The sequence below is a fragment of the Humulus lupulus genome, chromosome 8 (genome assembly GCF_963169125.1).
Source record: "Humulus lupulus chromosome 8, drHumLupu1.1, whole genome shotgun sequence".
NCBI lineage: Eukaryota > Viridiplantae > Streptophyta > Magnoliopsida > Rosales > Cannabaceae > Humulus > Humulus lupulus.
Genome location: NC_084800.1, coordinates 56,936,867 through 56,946,317, shown reverse-complemented (window position 1 = coordinate 56,946,317; position 9,451 = coordinate 56,936,867).

Genomic DNA, 9,451 nt, shown 5'->3' with positions numbered 1-9,451 from the left:
TTTATCCATATCTCGAGCTCTTTAAGAAGAACAACGATCAATAGATTTAAATTAACTTCTAAGTTTTATGACCTAGTTATGACCAGGGACTTATTTTGAAAACTTAGTTCGTGTTAACTTTTATCCATATCTCGAGCTCTTTAGGAAGAACAACGATCAATAGATTTAAATTAACTTCTAAGTTTTATGACCCGGTTATGACCAGGAACTTATTTTGAAAACTTAGTTCGTGTTAACTTTTATCCATATCTCGAGATCTTTAAGAAGACCAACGATCAATAGATTTAATTTAACTTCTAAGTTTTATGACCCGGTTATGACCATGGACTTATTTTGAAAACTTAGTTCGTGTTAACTTTTATCCATATCTCGAGCTCTTTAAGAAGAACAACGATCAATAGATTTAAATTAACTTCTAAGTTTTATGACCCGGTTATGACCATGGACTTATTTTGAAAACTTAGTTCGTGTTAACTTTTATCCATATCTCGAGCTCTTTAGGAAGAACAACGATCTATAGATTTAAATTAACTTCTAAGTTTCATGACCCGGTAATGACCAGGAACTTATTTTGAAAACTTAGTTTGTGTTAACTTTTATCCATATCTCGAGCTCTTTAGGAAGAACAGTGATCAATAGATTTAAATTAACTTCTAAGTTTTGTGACTCGGTTAAAACCAGGATATGACTTAGTTAGCGTTAATCCTTATCAATATCTCGTGTTTTTTTAAGAAAAACAGCGGTCAATCGATATGAATCAACTTCTAAGTCATTAAGGAGACATGGTTATATCCAGGTACCATATGCCCCCCAAGTAACTGGGAAAGGGTCTTTCGTGGTTACTTTAGGTTACTCTTGCAAACATACATAAAAACTGATTCTCATTAATACATAAAAAGTGGCCTTCCAAGCCTTACAGGTGAATTATTGATAATATTTCTTTAAGTGGATGGCGTTCCAAGTGCGCGAGACTGCCCCTCCATCAAGTCGAGCTAACTTATAAGTTCCCTCCTTAATGACTTCGATGACCTGGTATGGTCCTTCCCAGTTTGGTCCCAAAACTCCATCTTTGGAATCTTTCCCGGCTAGGAGAACTCTCCTTAGGACCAAGTCGCCAACGCTAAAGGCGCGCTTTTTAACTTTGGTGTTGAAGTAGCGAGTGATTTTCTACTGATAATGGGCAAGCTGGAGTTGCGAATCCTCTCGCCTTTCATCAACTAGATCGAGGGAATTGCACAGGAGCTCGTGGTTTCGAACTTGGTCGTAAGACTGAACTCTATGCGAAAGCACTTTAACTTCCACGGGGAGGACTGCCTCACTCCCAAAGGTTAGGGAAAAGGGAGTATGACCCGTAGGAGTCCGGTGCGAGGTCCGGTATGCCCATAGGACCTGGGGGAGCTATTCTGGCCAGACCCCATTTGCTTCGTCTAATCTCTTCTTGAGGCTCGCCTTTAGGGTCTTGTTGACAGCTTCGACCTAGCCATTAGCCTGAGGATAGGCCACGGAGGAGAAACTTTTTACGATCCCGTATCTTTCACAAAACTCGGTGAACAGGTCGCTGTCGAACTGAGTGCCGTTGTCGGAAACGATCTTCTTAGGCAGGCCGAACCGGCAGATAATGCTCTTAACCACGAAGTCAAGCACTTTTTTGGACGTTATTGTTGCCAAAGGTTCTGCCTCAGCCCACTTAGTGAAGTAGTCGATGGTTACCACGGCGTAACGGACCCCGCCTTTTCCAGTGGGGAGGGCGCCAACCAAGTCTATCCCCCAAATGGAAAATGGCCATGGGGACGAGATCATCTTCAGCTCGACTGGAGGAGCTCGGCCAACTGCAGAGAACCGCTGGCACTTGTCGCACTTCTTCACGTACGAGATCGAGTCTTTGGACAGAGTTGGCCAGTAATATCCTTGCCTCAGGACCTTTAAGGCCAAGCTTTGCCCCCCAGTGTGGTCTCCACAAAATCCTTCATGCACTTCCTGCAGGATGGACTTTGCTTTGCCTGGAAGAACACACCGGAGGAGAGGTAGGGAGTGCCCACGTCGGTACAACACCCCATCGACTACTGTATATCTAGTAGCTTGGTACAGGACTCGCCGTGCATCGTTACGTCCTTCAGGTAGCTTGCCCTCGACGAGGTATTCAAGGATGGGGGTCATCGAGGTCGGCTTGGCATCGATCATCTCGACCTCCGTCCTGACATCTTCTACGCTTGGTTTCTCCAGGAATTCGACTAGTACTAGCCCCAAGGTCTCCGTTTCCCCAGAGGTGGCGAGCTTGGCAAGAGCGTCTGCGTTAGCGTTCTGCTCCCGAGGTATCTGTTCGATCGAGCCTCGCTCAAACGCGGACAGCTCAACTTTTACCTTCGCCAGATAGGCGGCCATCTTGGGTCCCCGTGCTTGATATTCGCCCAGAACCTGGTTTACCACGAGCTGGGAGTCACTGAAGCATTGGACGGAGCTCGCCTTTAACTCCTGGGCTATCCTCAGTCTTGCCAGCAAAGCTTCGTATTCGGCCACGTTGTTGGAGGCTTTGAATCCGAATCTTAGCGCCGAGTGGAATCTATGTCCCTCAGGGGATATCAGAATGATTCCAGCTCTGGAGCCGTTCTCGTTGGATGAACCATCCACAAAGATTCTCCACGAAGCCAGGGGCGAGCTGTTTTCTATGAGGTCCTCCTGGAATCCCGTGCATTCTGCCATGAAATCGGCCAGGGCCTGACTTTTTATGGAAGTTCGCGGAGTGTACAGAATCTCGAGCTGACTAAGCTCGATGGCCCACTTTAACAAACGTCCCGATGCTTCAGGTTTTTGCAAAACCTGCCTTAAAGGTTGATCGGTCATGACGTGAATCGAGTGGGACTGGAAGTACGACCTGAGCTTTCGAGAGGCCGTGATGAAGCATAACGCCAATTTCTCCATCAACGGGTATCGGGACTCAGCTCCAAGAAGTCTTTTTCTAATGTAGTAGACCGACTTCTGAATTTGGTCCTCTTCTCGAACCAGAACGGCACTTGCTGCGTCCTCAGTGACTGCCATGTAGAGAAAAAGAGGCTCTCCTGCTTTGGGCTTGGATAGTACAGGCGGCTCGGCCAGATGTGCCTTCAGGTCGAGGAATGCGCTTTCGCATTCTACTGTCCATTCAAACTTATTGTTTCCTCGGAGCAGGTTGTAGAATGGCAAACACTTATCGGTGGACTTGGAAATAAACTGGTTGAGGGCTGCCACTCTTCCGGTCAGGCCTTGGACATCTTTTCGCGACCTGGGCGAAGGAAGTTCGAGCAGTGATCTGATCTTGTCGGGGTTTTCCTCGATTCCTCGGGTATTGAATATGAACCCCAGGAACTTCCCTGACGCGAATCCGAAAGTGCATTTCTGTGGATTTAGCCTCATGCCATATTCCCGTAGTATCTTAAAACATTCTTCCAGGTCGGAAACATGGTTATCGGCAATCTTTGACTTGACTAGCATGTCATCAACGTACACTTCCATGTTTTTTCCGATCTGGTTTGCAAACATCCTATTTACTAGCCTTTGGTAGGTAGCTCCGGCGTTCTTCAGACCGAACGGCATGACCTTGTAACAATAGACGTTAGTTGGGGTCATGAAGCTGGTGTGCTCCTGGTCCGCCGGATTCATCACAATTTGATTGTAGCCCGAGTACGCGTCCATAAAGGACATGAGCTCGTGCCCCGCCGTGGCATCCACCAACTGGTCGATTCTGGGCAATGGGAAGCAGTCCTTGGGGCAGGCTTTATTCAGGTTGGAGAAATTGATGCAGGACCGCCATTTCCCATTAGGCTTCGGGACCAGCACGGGGTTGGCGACCCATATTGGAAACTATGCTTCACGGATAAAGCCGCATTTCTTGAGTCGGGCTACCTCTTCCTCTAAGGCTTGAGCTCGAGTTGTTCCTAAACGCCTTTGCTTCTGGGACTTGGCAGGAACGCTTTTATCTAGATGAAGTGTATGCATGATGACAGTGGGGCTGATTCCCACCATGTCCTCGTGGGACCAGGCAAACACGTCCAGGTTATCTTGCAGAAACTTGGTCAGCTCCGCCTTCCTCTTGCTACAGAGGTTTTTCCCGAGCCTGACCATTCGTGATGGATTCTGCGGATCAAGGTTCACCTCCTCGAGCTCCTCAATCGCCTGGAGTTCGGATCTGTCCTCGCCTATTCGGGGGTCAATGTCCTCACTTAAATCGACATTTTCCCCCTCGGTGCTTTGAGGTTTTTCCATCTCAGGATCCACCGAGGGTTCTCGAGATTCCTCTTCACCTTGGATGGCCATTGCCAGCTGCCCGGGTTTAGACTTTCCCTTCATGGAAATGCTGTAGCATTCCCTGGCAGCGAGCTGATCACCATGGATAGTGCAGATTCCCGTCGAAGTAGGGAATTTCATCGCGAGGTGGTGAATGGACGTGACGGCCTCGAAGGCTATGAGCGTAGGTCACCCCAAAATGGCGTTGTAGGCAGTGGAGCAGTCAATGAACATGAACTCGAGGAGTTTGGAGACTGTCCGAGATCCTTCGCCTAGGGTGATCACCAGCTCGATCGTCCCTATCGCTGCTAAACCTTCTCCCGAAAAACCATACAACATCATGGAGGTTGCCTTCAGATCGGCGACAGTCAAACCCATCTTCTCTAAGGTGGATCGGAATAGGTGGTTCACTGAACTCTCGTTGTCTATCAGTATCCGCCTCACTCTCTGGTTGGCGAGCTGGGCTGCTATGACCAGAGGGTCATTATGAGGGAACTGGACATGGCCCGCATCTTCCTCTATAAAAATGATTGGTTGCTTCTCCAATCACTGCTGCTTTGGCAGGCGCTACTTCGGAATGAACTCCACTCCGTTATGAGCCTTTAGTTCGTTCACGTATCTCTTCTGGGCGCCTCTGCTCGTGCCGGCCATGTGTGGACCTCCAGAGATGTTGGATATCTCTCCTCCTACCACAGGAGGAGGAACATCCTGGTCTACTCGAGACCCAGGCTGACTGGCCGGGATTTCCGGAGCAGGTCGACTTGCTGGGACCCTGTTCCGTGCGTATTGAGCCAAAGGGCCGGCTCGAATGAGAGTCTCGATCTCATCTTTCAAATGCCTACAATCGTCGGTGTTGTGGCCGACATCGTTGTGAAAGCGGCAAAACTTGGAGGCGTCTCTCTTTCCCTTGTGGTGCTTTAATGGCTCCGGCCTTTTCCAAGGGACTCAAGCAGAGTTAGCTAGGAAGATATTTTCCCTAGACTGGGTGGGCTCGGTATAAGTTGCGAAGACGGGCTTAAACTTTTCTATGGACTTATTCTTCTTTTGGCCGTGCTGGCTGCTCTCACCATTACCCTTTCTTTTGCCTCCACCGAGCTGGTTGTTCTGTGTGACGTTCTGGGTCGCTGCCACGACCTCCGTCCCCACTCCAGCGGGCTATTCGGGGACCTGGCTGGTTCCCGCAGCTGAGGCTTCGGCTTCCTCCAAGTTTATCCATTCTTGGGCCCTGTTAAGGAATTCGTTAACCGAGCTGACTCCCTTCCTTTGTATATTCTTCCAGAGATCTCCTCCGACAATGATTCCAGTTCTCATGGCCATGAGTTTGGAGCTATCATCTGCGTCTCTGGCCCGAGCAGCGACGTTCGCAAATTTGCTCAAGTAGGCCTTCAGAGTCTCACCGGGCTGCTGTCTTACGTTAGCCAGGAAGTCGGCCTGAACACGGGCGGCCTGGGAGGCTCGGAATGCCCTTTTGAAATCTGCTGAGAAAGTCTTCCAGGAGCTGATTGACTGTCTTTTACTTTGCTTGAACCACTGCCTGGCAGGTCCAGTCAGTGTGGAAGGGAAGATTAAACATCTCAGCTCGGGGCCAATGTTGTGGGCCATCATCAGGGTGTTGAACATCCCTAGATGGTCCGATGGGTCTCCGTCCCCATTGAACTTTGACAAGTGAGGCATACGGAAACCAGATGGGTACGCCGTTGCTGCTATGCTGGGGGCGAAGAGTTCCATCTCGTCCCCCGAATCATATTCGTCTTTTTCTTTTTCTGATAGGAGCTTCCTCATCAGCTCCTCCATCTGGGTCAAGCATTCGAGGGTTTGGTCTTGATGTCCTTGGTTATTCCAGGGCTGTTCAACAGCACCGGATCCATTGTACATATTTGGTGGGTAATTGCCCCTCCTATCTTGAGATAGGTTATTTGGGACATTCCCTCCGTTACGTACTTCGGACAGAGCCCCCCTTGAGCGAGCATGGCCATCTCCTCCTACTTGTTCCCCTCTATGAGAGTTGAGGCGATCTCGCAGGTCGCCTCCCTGGGTGGTTCGATGACTTTGCGCCGAACTCAGACGCTGGCGCAGGTCTCTCCCAGAGAGATCACTCCGGCAACTGCCAGTCCAATGGCTCCTGCTAGATAGGCTTGTAGTCCGCCTCTGGTGCTGAGGATCTGGGCTTTCCCTCGGCGCCCTGCTAGGCCGGGAAGGTCCTGCCGATGGTGGATTTCTCCTACTACTCTCATAGGCTGGGATGTCTCGGACAGGCCGAGGAAGAGACGGGTATCTGATTGGAGAAGGAGGATGCCTGACTGGGGAGGCTGTCCTAGTTCCGTCAGGACAGATCAAGTTTGGTGGGGGCCTTTCGGCCCTGCCAACCTGCTGGTCCCGCGCCTGGCGATCTGGACGAGGCGCAGGATGGTTGTTGGGAACGGGCTGATGTCGTGAGCCCGCTCCGGATCTCCTTCGAGAATTTCTTCGAGCTCTTCTGGGCGTCCTCGAGGATGGTTGGGAGCTAGGAGTCGACGTCCTAACCGAACGGCTGTATTGCTGTTGTTCGGCTCTAGGCATTCCTCTGGAACTGCCTCTCGATGGTGTGATGAAGGGATTGAGTTGGGCATCAGAAGTCTTTCTGAGCGGCTACGCCTGGACCAATTATCCCGACGAGACTTAGAAGCCTCACCTTGCCTCTCTCCGACGTTAGCGTCGGTTGTGAGAGAAGGTAGTCGGGCCAGCATATCCTTGATTTGTTGGCTAGCTATTGCTAACTGGCTCCTCAGCTGAGCGTTCTCCATCTCCACCGTCGTGTAATAACACGGGTTTGGATTAGGCGGCCGAGGCGCCGAACTACCAGTATCATCTTGGCCCGCCGGCTGTTTTCCGGGCCGCTGCTGGACTTCAGGACCTTATTCTCCAGGGATGGCAGTATGATGAGCCTCCTGCCCATCATGTTGCTCTGCCTCATTACCGTGCCTGGATCGAGTTGTCACCATAGTTGGATGTTTGCAACAGCACTAATCGAATTTGCACTCAATGAAAGCACCAAACTGTTGACGCGGTTCTTCGCCAACAGGTAATTAAGAAAATGAGAGAAAGGGATTAGTGCTTAAAGTTGAACCGAAACAGATATATGATCTTAGGAAAATGAAATGGCTACTCAAGGCACGTTTTTTAAGTGGTTCGAAGGTTAAAATCCTTCTACTCCACTAGTCAATATTATTGCTATATTCTGAGTATACAATTACAGGGTATTTCTTACAACCTTTTTAACTCCCAGGGTCTCCATATTTATAGGAGAAGGCACCTAAGAGTTGGTAAGAAGGTCATCCCGTGATCTTCTTACCTATCATATCAACTCTATGACATTCATGATTAATTCCTAAACCTGAGACATAAGTGTGGTCAAATCAATTGGTAAGGAGATAATGGGCCGCACGGCCCAACCCAATCGTGGGTGTCTGAATACACACGTTCCTGCTGCGTGTCCGAGAAGTCAGGGATTTATCAGACACGTGATGTCTGATATATGCACGTTTACCTTGCGTGGCTGACTTTATAAAGGGTCAGAGCCTTCACCCCTAGCTCGTACTACGGGCTGGATGCTTGACTCGACCTTCAGTCTTCAGAGCCCGGACTCTATCATTAAGCAACCAGAGGTGATTCCTTAGATTACCTCAAGCTGAGGAGGTATGATCTTACGACCCAGCTCCGGTTGCGGGGGCGTCCACAAGATAACCATGATTAGGCCTGCAGCTCAGCTCGCTAATCAGCCCGTGGGAAAAACAGGGCGTACAATAGTCAACATTATTTGTTACCCAATTTTGTTTGTTACCCGATTTTGCATATCCCAACAAATTGAGAGAATATCTCAACCTGTGGCAGAGAATATGATAGAATGTCTCACTCTATAAATATAAAGTACCGGTCCCCAAGCTCACTATTCATTATTATATCTTTTAGTAACTACATCTATCAGAGTTAGTGAGAGTTTGGAAGCTCGTGTACTCATTCTAATTTCTCTTATTTTCTTTCGAAGATCTAGAGTTGTAAATAGAGATTATCAATAGCAATGGCTGGAGGTACATATATTTGATCCTCTCTTTGTATATGTTCAATCTATATATCAATTACGCCTACATGTATATAATTGTTCATATGCCTATATTTCATTTAATCTAACATGGATACCTTTTGTATTTAGTGTTATTTGTGTATATTTTGTAGATACTTTATAATATGTTATTTATGAACTATAGTTGTCTTTAGATCATAGTATGAGCAATTATTTGGTATTAAAATGCTAATAATTTAAAATTTTATGTTATTGCAACGGGTCACTCATTTAATATTGTAGTATAACAAAATAATGTCATCTTCATGTACGTGCACCAATATATTACAATATTTAGTTATATTGAAAAGCTATTTGGTATTTAAAAAAACATTTTATGTCTACATATTGTAACGCCCTGGTTACCCCAGAATAGTTACGGTGAACCGGAAATTTGACCCGCTACCTGAGTCCTTTGGTTAAAAAGTGCTCTAAGTGTTATTAACAAGTTATGGTGAAAAACAATCAAAAGGAAATGATATATTTTATTAAGTATATAATTGCTCATGAGCTTATCAAAACATTTACAAGTTATTTACAACTCAAAATGGTCATTACTGTTTCAAATTTACAAACCCGCCGACCTAAGCGGCAAAATAGGGTAAACTCCCTAGTTCCTCTAAGAACTCCTTGGCTGTGGTGGTCAAGCGGTCGCATATGTACACATCACCACCTAAGCTCTCCACTCAAGGCTGGGTGAGCTTTTCTTTCCCTTTACCTGCACCACATAGCACCCATGGGCCAAGGCCCAGCAAGAAAACACAATATAGCATGATATAATATCAACAATGATCATAATAATCATTTAGGACTATCAGTCCAAAACAGATAGGTGACAGTCACAAAAGTCACAAATGTGGGTACAGCTCCCTTAAGCCATGTGACGATACGGTCACCGGCTTTACAGATAAGTGAACCTTTCACTAGCTTAAACAGGATAGGTGCATGGTGACTGGTCACCAACATAACCTTCCTCATGACCATAGAGTCATAACCCTGGAACGTCGTTCCCTAGCCATGTGACAAACGGTCACCTGGGCCTTAGGCCCTGACTCTCAGTAACTAGTCTTAGACTAGCCAAGCGCTTATAAG